This window comes from Catharus ustulatus, chromosome 20 (assembly GCF_009819885.2).
Source record: "Catharus ustulatus isolate bCatUst1 chromosome 20, bCatUst1.pri.v2, whole genome shotgun sequence".
Classification (NCBI taxonomy): Eukaryota; Metazoa; Chordata; class Aves; order Passeriformes; family Turdidae; genus Catharus; species Catharus ustulatus.
Window position 1 is genome coordinate 2,286,712 of NC_046240.1, and position 10,700 is coordinate 2,297,411.

The window sequence follows — 10,700 nt, forward strand, 5'->3', positions numbered from 1 at the left end:
ATTAAAAATCTTGCTTCGGGTATTTTCAAGGCATTTCAGCCACTTTTAAAGTGTTCTAATTAGACATCCTGCTTTGTTCTCACCAAGAAATTTCATCTAATACTTCCTTACTTGAGAAAATAGTGTTTTCTCTGAAACAGAATATAATTACCCTGTATAACTGTTTCTTTAGGAATATAATAGATATTATCTCAAATGTTCTGTCCAAAAAGAAGAACTTACTACATTTTCCTTCCTACTCCCACTTAATCTTTGATTATTCTTTTAATTCTTGTGTCTTCTTTGCAAAATCTTACTTGAATTTCTTCTATCCTTCAAGCTACTTTGGAATATAATTTAGAGGACATTTAAACCTAAAATGAGATCTACTTTCAACTTTTGTTCATGAAAGTGATGTGCAAAGCAACATTCCCAGGGCACCATAACCAGCAACCTCATATAGTCAGTTGGTCATTGTCTATATTCTGTTTGCAAAACTACCCTGAATTTTCTAAACTGGTCAGGCAGACACTTACCTCCTATGAAGTCTCCAGTGTAGTCCTGATAATTTTTCCCAACATGGCCTTACTCAAAATGTGGGTTTTCATTCTTTGTGGATATCAGGAAACATCAGAGAAGTTCATGGTCACCTCTTAAAAACCCCATATTTTTTGGTGTTGTTTCATTCTGATGCACCCCAAGTGATCTATTAACAAGGACCTGGGTTACTCTCATCTCTTGGGATGGGTTGTACCAGCAGGGACACATTCTACTAGACCAGGTTGCTCCAAGACTCATCCAACCTGGCCTTGAATGGGATGGGGCAGCCACAACTTCTTTGGGCAACCTGTGCCAGGGCCTCAGCACTCTCACAGGTGCTTCCTAATATCTAATCTAAACCTACGCTCTGTGAGAACATAAGGATAGTGCAGAGGGCAATTTTCCTCAATAAATTACAACTGTATTGATTGCCAGAAGTGGACGCAGCCTTGCCTGCCCAATGAGGCTGGGTGTTATTAAGGAGTTGGTTGGCTAGTTACAGTTACAGGTGCAGTCCAGAGTCTGCTGGCTGTGCTGTGAGGAGGTGAGGGACAGGTAAGGTAAGAAAGTGCTGTGTAAGGGACAGATCCAGTTAGGCAGCTGGGTAAGGGACAGCGTGGGGGTTTAGTCAGTCATGCAGAAGGAAAGGAACTTGTGGAGAGAAGGAGTCAGACTTGTGTGGAGGAGCTAATGAGGAAAGGAGTCAGTACTGTGTGGAACTGCCTGTGAGGAAAAGAGTCAGACTTGCCTGAGAGAAGGCATGAGAAGTTTTATTAAAAAGACTGGTGTTGGTGCTAGTTGTGTCCATCTCAACATGATTACTACAACTCTTTGGCAGTGGAAGCCCTGTCTGTCCCTCCTTACCTTGTCCCCAGTCCCTCTCCAGCCCTCCTGGAGCCTCTTTAGGCCCTCCAAGGGGCTCTGGGGTCTCTCTGGAGCCTTCTCCTCTCCAGGTGAGCACCCCCAGCTCTCCCAGCCTGGCTCCAGCCCTTGAGCATCTCCATGGCCTCCTCCGGCCTGGTTCTGGCTGCTCCAGGTCCCTGCTGAGCTGGGCCCAGGGCTGGGGCAGCTCAGCAGGTGGGGCCTCACCTGAGCACAGGGGCAGAATCCCCCCCTTGACCACCTGCCTGGGCTGGGGGCTCAGCCCAGCACACAGGGGGTTTCTGGCTCACAGTACATGAGGCCAGGGAATGTTGGGCTTCTTGTCAACCAGTACTCCCAAGTCCTTCTCCTCAGGGCTGCTGTTGATTCATTCCTCACCCAACTTGTAGATGTGCCTGGGAAGGCAGTTTATGCATACATATAGATATATGTGTGTATATATACATACACATACATATTTATGTATGCATACACACACACACGCAGATATATATATATGCATACATACACTCATATAATTTCTAAAGCTATCTTTTTGACCAGAGATCCAGTTACATGAAAGTCTGTGTTATTTTTTCATCACTGATACATAATTAAGGTAAAAATAGTCACTCTTTTTAGCATTCAATTTCAAGGCTTCAATAAATACTTTTCAGCTTTACACGAGAGCTTGCCCTGATTGGATTCCTAACTGAGTGTCATGACGTCTCCAGATAGGTTCCCAGAGTCACAAGGCAGGCACCTGAGAAAAGATGTCTGTGGAATTGATTGCCACCTGTGAAAAGGATTGCTACTGAGCTCCTTTTGGAGAAAGAAAAAGTTGACAAACCAGCATGCAACCGTTGCTCTGTGTGACTACACAGATAATCCTGTTTTATTACATGCCTACTTGCTTAGACACCCTCTTATCTGCCAAGGAACTATTCAGGTTTTTGGGGTCCCACTTCCTGCTTTTTCTGATGTCTTTTTTCTGCCTCTGAGTCATTCTTTCTCTTTCTGGGAGCATATGCACTTCTAACCAGAGCACAGCTGTGCAGTTCCCCCCCCACGATGTACACATGTGCTCTGTGTAAATGTCTGGCTGGGAACACATTTGCAGTCTTGGCACTGGCTGGACCTAAGGGTGTGGAGCTGCAGCAGTCATATCACTCTCAGGTTAACTGATCCAGCTTGTTATAGTCCCCCGAAATCCTGAGCTTGCTGAATTGCTGTTACAAAATTATCCAGGAGCTCCTTCAAAATACTTTAGTTGAGAAGACAGGGAAGGTAGCTAAAAAAGAGTAAGTGCAGTCTTGCCTGTTAAATGTGGAAGAAAAGGGCAGTATGGAGTTTTCTGCTTGTTTTGAAAACTGGAGAAGTATAGCACATTTCACAAACATCACTCTTTCTTGTACCCATCCTGCCAGATATTTTCATAGCCAGGAAAGTAGCAGCCCTTGCAGCAGCTGGCTTTGGCTTGGCTCCACAGAGATGCCTTGGAGAGCAGCTCTGGGCTGGATGACTGTTCAGGCAGTGACAAGAGCAGAGCCCTGAGTTACCCAGCTCTACACCTGGCTGCTGGCAGGGCTGCAGGTGAAAGGTGAGGCTGATGTGGGCAGTCAGAAGGCAACAGGGAGAAGCAGCCTTGCTGTGACAGAAGTTCACTCCTCCACACTGCATTTACTGCCTGCTTTGAGACAGCTCGAGCAAAGCACAGTGTTGATGTCCCAGATACAGAATATATTTTACAAAAAGCAGAGGAGTTCTTAGCAGCAGCCAAGGTCCTCCTGATGCCCTGGTAATCCCTACAGTGAAGGCTGTTTCATAACCTGCTAGCAGGCTCTGTGCAGAAGGACAGCAAGGGTATAGGGGGCATTACTGAGTAGGGCTGTGAGGTTCATCAAGGACAAAGAGCATCCCAGGAGGCCCTAATCAAATATGTACACAAATAAAGCTGCTGAACTGAGCTTCCCCCCAAGCTGCTCCTGGGATTTGCTTCAGATCAAGCCACTTTGGACACTCAGGCACCATCCCCAGGGACACTTCTACGTCTGCAGTAGGATTATCAGCCTGTCCTTGTCCAGGATCACTTCTCAAAACTACCTTAAATAACATCACAGACACAGACTTAGCTTCTTTAAGAAAGGTGATATACCTTCTCACATGGCTTATAGATACTCATTAAGATAGTACCATCTTGGTCTCCCACCTATCCACATATCTTTGATTCTCCACTAGGGTTGTGGACTACTGCTTCCCTTTGCAAATGCTGTTTTGCTCAATATGTTTATCACTGTGTCCTCAAATTCTAATCATTATTAGCTTCTACCTTTTTCCTAGTATTGGCACGAGGTCTACTGGGCCACCATTCCCTGAAACACGTTTCAAAAATTAGCATTTTTGACAAAGACAACCTTTTGACTAGACCACTTCCAGATCTCCAAAAGCAAGGCAGGTTTAGTAAGAGCTCACACACTACAGCCAATAGTCTAGATGTTACATCTCCATGCTTTTAGGGAAATCTTGGTAAGTACCCTCTGGTCTTGGCCACTTAACTGACTATTTGTGTTGTCTATTTCGCAACTTGCAGGATGTACAATCCTCATCATTTAATTAGCTGAAAAATTCTAGCATGGAAGTCAACCATTTTTATGTCAACAGAGGATTTTTCTGCAGCTAATAGATAAAATCCCAAATATGCAGTAGAATTTGCTCTTGTGCTAGGAGACAGTACAAATATGAGGTCAGCTGTAAGTGGGAGAAAACAATATGTATTATTTCAATTGCTTCTGCCTCTACTTCTGGTTTTGCTACCAGATGTCTTGGATTTAAAAAAAAATGTTCTGTTGGCTTCACAATAGCAAGGTACAAATAATAGCATAGCAATTAATTGTTTTCAGTTTGGTTGTCTCCAAAAGGACATAAGAAAGAAGAAAATCTGTCATTTAAGGTGAAATAGCCCTGCAGTCCACAAGGTAATAAATAGTTCTTGTCAACAACTTCCACAGAATATGGATTGCTGCCAACTTTGCAACTGATTATGACACTGGTTTATGGTAGGGGAAGAAACAAAAGAAATTTAGGATAGACATCCCCTTTCCCCTAAAATATATAGTATATATCATTGACTATTTTATAGTGTTCAGTAGTTAGCTGAAAGATATCTTCAGTGCCCATGTTCCAGTATTATAACAGAAGATTTTCTAGGCTGGGTATAAGTGACAGCTGTGGAAAAAAAAAGCTTGCAATTATATTTTTAGAAAGGAATCCCTCAAAGATTATCATTAATTCTATTTGGCCTTGGTGCAGTGTCAAACTCATGTTCAGTGATGCGGGAATCAGCATGAAATCATACACTTTTGACAAATTTAGGCTATCTTTCTGTGCCCTTTACATAAACTAATCTTTGTACTTTCATTAGAAAAGAGTATCATTTAAAGACAGGCTCAAAAGATCAAAGTACATATTTCCAAACCTCAATCCATTTGTTTCTATTGAATGCAGGAACATTTGCTGAGAACACAAGTGTGTTTGAAGGCAAACATGTCTCTATGTATTTGCAGTTTTTCTGGCAACACTGATAATTTGAGCCTAAAAGTCATTATGTCTAACCTGAGAAGAGCTGTGGAGGAATTCTTGCTCTTTGTCCATGGAAAAGGAGACTGAACACCAAAAAGTTTTCAATAAAACAGGATAGCACCAAATTAAACTGTGGGGTTACCATGGCAGTAAATCTCAGTGACCCATGTGACACCTTGGGAATGATGTCTCTTCTCCTTTTCTCCAAAACCAGTCCCCTACAACTTTCCAAACACACAATTTAAATCACAGGGAACAGACTTTATTCCATGAATGAGCACTAAAAATGCTTATCATAGAGCATCTTCATGGTTTTCAGAGACCTGCATGAACAGTGAAGGATAAAATCCAAACTTACAGAACTGCTAATGCAGATTAATGGTCTTAAAGACTGGGCAACTTTGCATCAGATGTAAGGAAGGCTCCTACAAGGAGTCTAAATCCACAAAAAATTACATTTTCAGAAGCTTTTTGGATTGATGAGGGACAACAAGAAGATAGTTGCCCCTCTTCCCCTTTCAGTCTACCTGGTGTGCTCTAACAAGAGATGACAATAACCTGTTAAGATAGAGTGATAAAAGTATTGACAGGTTATGGTATCAGGAACAAATACATGAAGGCCCAGGGAAAGGGGGTTGGGTATGAAATATGAGAATAGCTATACTAGTTGAGACCAAAATGTGCATCTGTTCCCAAAGTGTCAGATAGTTGCAGATACAGCAGCTTATCTGTCAGTGGTTTGGGCACCTACTATGGAAGCCTTGCTTCCCTGATCACTTGCACTGGGAAAATTATCTCTTCAAGAGTATCCACTGGAAAAGCTGCTGGGTAACTGTCATAGGACCAAAGCTATTTAGTGCCAGAACAGGTGTGGTGTGTACCCTGAGTCTTGCAAGAAGCACAGGATTGAGAAAACAAACACTCTGCCATTCACAAAGAGTAAAAAATTTGTTAGATAACCAAATGGACAAATCTGTCAGGTTGTGCTTGGCATTCTGTCTAACCTTTCAGCTCCCCAGACAGGCTGACATTTATGTATCGTATAGTTTGACAAAACTAGAATAATGAGAACTCCAGGAGATGTTTGTGATTGACCAACATAAGCAAATAGGAGAATTTATGGAATTCCAGGAATAACAATTTACAGAAACCATGCAGATGAATCTGCTGGTACAACATGTTTAGAGACTGACACAGTAAATGTGTGGTCTTTCCTTGACAGATAAATTGCTGTAAAAAAACTCCATGCTTACACTTTTGATAAATTCACATCCACAAACAGATATAGATACACACTAAGTGTATCTATATCTGTATCAGCAACAAAACAATAATTAAGATAAACAATAGAGCAATGACATCAATATCTTATCTATATCTGCATATCCACTACCTCTAAAACATACCTGGCACCTACCTGGTGTGTTTACGTGAATTGACTTAAAATGTGTTTTCTGCAAATTTTCCCTTTACATGATGTTTTCTGGGACTTTACATGCAACACATTTGGTTAATTGTTTTTTCAACTTTAATAAACTTCACAGGTTCAGTTTGTCTAATTAGAAGAGAACATTTGTACTTGGCTACAAGAGAATTCTTTTACAATTTATTTGCACAAAGGAGACATTATTCCCCCATTATACAAGGTGAAGTAAGGCAGATATCGAGACCATTGAGTTTTTAGCTCCTCAGTGCCCTACTGGATGCTCCCAAAAGAGGATGCTTAAGGACATACCTACAGCCTTTCCCTGCTTTGGACTTGTTCTTACAAGATAAGGGTGATTACCAACAGGATGATTACCAAGAGGGGACACTCTCCTTTGGGAGCAACACTGATGCCCAATTATCCAGGAACTTGGGAACCATCTCGAAAGACAACTCTGCTCTAGAAACCAAAGAGAAGATGCAAATACAAATCTCTCTTATCTAGAAACAGTTCATCCACAGATTGCTTCTGAATTTGTCCATTGTTCCATAATATCCTGTGTAGGGAGGGTACCCCAGAGCACAGCTTCCCTTCCCACATCCTCTCAGTATCACCAGATCAGAGTTTCTGCAGGACCTGAAAGACTGTGACTCTGGGCCACAAGAGATGCTGAGAAATGCTGGAAAACCCAGCTTCTGTTATGCAAACCAGTCACATAGTCCCTCACAAGGACAATTTTCTAAATTTATAGATTTTAAAATGATTCTGAATATATCTGGTCACCAGTGGCTGGGTGTGCCATTGTAAAGGATTAGTTCTTCACTACAAACAGGGGAGAATGGAAAATCACTTTAACTACAAAATAATTAGGTGAGTCAAATATAAAAAACCACATAGTCTCTGACAAAGAGTAATCATGGTTCCAATATACTTATGCTTCAGCTAAAGATGCACATAATTAAAATGAAAATATAAGTGCACATAGCAAATAATGAAGAACACAGTTTGTAATACAGATACGGGAGACCCAAACCAGGTTTTGAGACTGTTAAAATATAAAAAGTGCCTGCAATTCTGCTGTTCCAACCAAATTTAAAAGCTAATTTCAATGTTTGATACACAGCAACTAGCAGAAGAAAAATACAATAATAATATTATCTCCACATCTGAGTGGTGGTGTTGTCATTTCAGAGAGCATCTGTGCTCACACTTCAGGTCAGACTGGAACAGACTGTTAGTGACTCTGATTAAAAAAAAAAAAAGTAATAAAAACATTGGAAAACATTCTAGAAGGGACTTTAAAAGCAAAAGGCCCTCTCAACACTGCAGGAATCCATTCTCTATTGCAGAATCCAATACAGATGCCTTTGCTTCCTAGAGTAACTAATTCATGGGCACCCTGAAGGTAATCCAAAACAAACAGCCAAGGAGAACTGTGTAAATGCACCAAGGATGTTCCCCAGACAGAGCCAATGTGAAGCAATGACAACAATGCATCTGAAAATCCATCTCTTCCCATAGTGGAAACTGGGTCATTCCACAAAACATGGTCAGATTTCATGGCCTGTAAAGTTTAAATCATTTTCTGGTGAAAGTTTCTTCTGCCTTAAAATAAAGCAAAATGAGATAATGATGACAAATCTACTTTGCCACCACATCTCCTGTACAAAATTATCTTGTGGTAAGAGTATTTTCCAAAGATGTGAGAGACCCTCAAGACTGTTACTTTTTACACTTTCAAATGCCTTCACCAAGCAGTGTGGCTGCCCAGGTTTGGTTCACACCACCTCCTCCCTTACCATTTGTCAGGTAGGCTTGTGTCCCAATATGTTCTCAATTATTCCCCCCTTTTTTACTGTCCTTTGCAGTGTCAAAACCAGTCCTTAAACAGCTAATCTTAAAGGAGCAGACACTGTCCTTCCACTTTCCTTTACAAAGCAACTTACAGTCATTCTGGTTTGACATCCAGCCTGCTCCATGACAACCTCTGCAGGACAGTGGAATGGCACAAAAATCAGGCACCTTTCTGCAGGCTGAGACCCTTGAGCATGCCTTGCAAACCCACAGGTCAGGAATGCAAGTCTCTCTTGAGGTCCATTAGCTGGCAGTTGTCTCACTCTGTCCCAAGATTGAGGCTGGCTTCAGGCTTGCCAGCACTCCACACAACAGTATAAAAAAATTTGCTTCAACAGATCTTCCTTCTTATCTAGCAGCATGTGTAGACAAACAGGGAGGATAGGAGGACATCCATTAATATTATATCCTTAATGAAGTAATTGTGGGCAATTAGAAGAACCCCATCCTGCTGACTAAGGCAAATCCTTGCAGTGCAGAGCCAAGTGTTGCCTTACTTGGCTTTATCAGAGCTGTCTTTGGGTTCCTCCATCCTCCATCCTGGCACAGATCAATGTGAAAAGGAAGGTCAGTGCAGCTGACTCCATACAACCTTAAACCAATCCTGCCTCTGAGTAATTAGCAGAGAGATCAGAGCTACAACACGTTTACAACTAAAGAGTAAATTATTATTGACCAAAAATAGAGCACTTGAATGCTGTGTGGGCAGGATGTAATGTATAAAGAGCTGCAGCTGAAGGCAACTTTGTGATTTGTTACCTCAGCATCTCAAGGTAAGTGCCATCCTCTTGCTTCATGCCCTGACCATGACATCTCCACAGCTCCCCAAAAGGTGGAATATGAAGGGGACTTCTCTTTTCATTCCCCACCTCTAACATTCCAGGTCATGCTTTTCATTGCAAAGTCAAGGTTGTACCACCCAAACCACTCCAGAGAGTCAGAGAATGCCAGTCCTTGGAACAGCTTCTACCAGCTTTGCTACCTCCAAGTCCTGTGAATGGCACAGGAAGTCAGCACTAATGCTGAAAGCAGTTGAAATTGATTGGGATTATATATGTAAAATAGCGAATTTTTTTCCTGGACATTAGATTTGTTTCAGGGATGTCACAGTAATGTGGGAAGGAACACATGACTGTGGAATTTTGCTCTAGGTCAGGAGTTTTTAGGCACTGTGTGCAGTTCAGCTATGTGGAGAGGCTACACAGGGTGTAGGAATGTTTGATATGCAATATGCTCAGCACAATGGACTGGTTTTGATGTAACTCTCTCTGTCCTTTCTTTAACCACTCCACACAGGTTCTGAAAACAGACTTCCTCGTGGACTCTCTGAAGGTAGGGGTTTAATAAATAACACATGCCTTTGCTAATTGATCCTGAGCAGTAAGTAAAGCTCACCCAGATAATGGAAAGGGCAGGTGCAAAGGACAGCAGAATCAGGATCACTGGATCTTTCAACCAGGAAAGGATATATGGTATTTTAATCAACATGAGCAATAATCACAGTTCTTGGTAGGAATATTCCATGTATTGGGAAAGAAAAGTTACAGATGCTCTAACGCATTGAGAGCATGATAGACAAAGACAGTAACAGTTTTTTGAGGTGTAATATTGAATTCTGGGATTTATAGATTATTAAAATTCATCCTCTGCCATCTGCACAGCTTCTGGAAGCCTGAGGTTGTGTTTGGAGAGGAGGTTCAAAGTAATATTCAAGTGATAGTTTCCTATGAGGTAAAGTCTAGAAATTATGTACGAGGTTTGGTTTATCACACAGGCACTGGAACCCAAACAAAGTTTAGGATGATCTTGTCTCTTGCCTGATAGGCAGATCTGTTCATGTTCAAAGAGTAACCTCTGGAGAGAACTTGTGTGCACCACTCCCTTCCAGGTTTTCTGGGGAAGGTTAATGACTGACTCAGTGACTGGGAGCGTGCAGCAGAGCACAGAAGGATCCTTCCACACATGTGCCTTCTATGCTAAAACCAAAAAGTGCTCATTGAAATTGGAGATGAAAGAGATGGAAGGACAGGTTATTCTCCTAGAGGATGCCACCTTCTCTGCTCAGGAATGTGTAAAGATCTCAATTTTATACTATTTCCTATCAAAGATTTTCAGTACTTTACCAGACTGTGTCCCTTGAGGAACTTTCTGATCTGCCTTTTCTGATGGCATTTCTGATATTCTGCTTCATGTTTTTCATGGACACTGTGAAATACCTTCTATCTTCCTTTCCTATTGCTTCTCTTGAACCCCTCAGACACAAGATCACATAGGCACAAACTCTGGGCTCTGTATATGCAGAATACTTTCAAAGTAAGCTAAAGGTTCTGGATTTTGTGCTTTTGCAATTCTTGGCTGTTTAAAGCTCTTGTGTGAGGCAGTCCCTCAAAGTCCTGCAAGGGTGCAGATCCCACAACAGAGAGCTTTCTCTGAGAGAGATCAGCACTTCTATAACAACATG

General features: G+C 41.7%; 1 long non-coding RNA gene across 9 annotated transcripts in view; it reads right to left on the reverse strand.

Annotated features, from left to right (window-relative positions):
• LOC117005193 overlaps positions 1-10,700 on the reverse strand; it is a 67,990-nt gene that overhangs the window by 18,950 nt on the left and 38,340 nt on the right. The gene's annotated exons all lie outside the window — the stretch shown is intronic.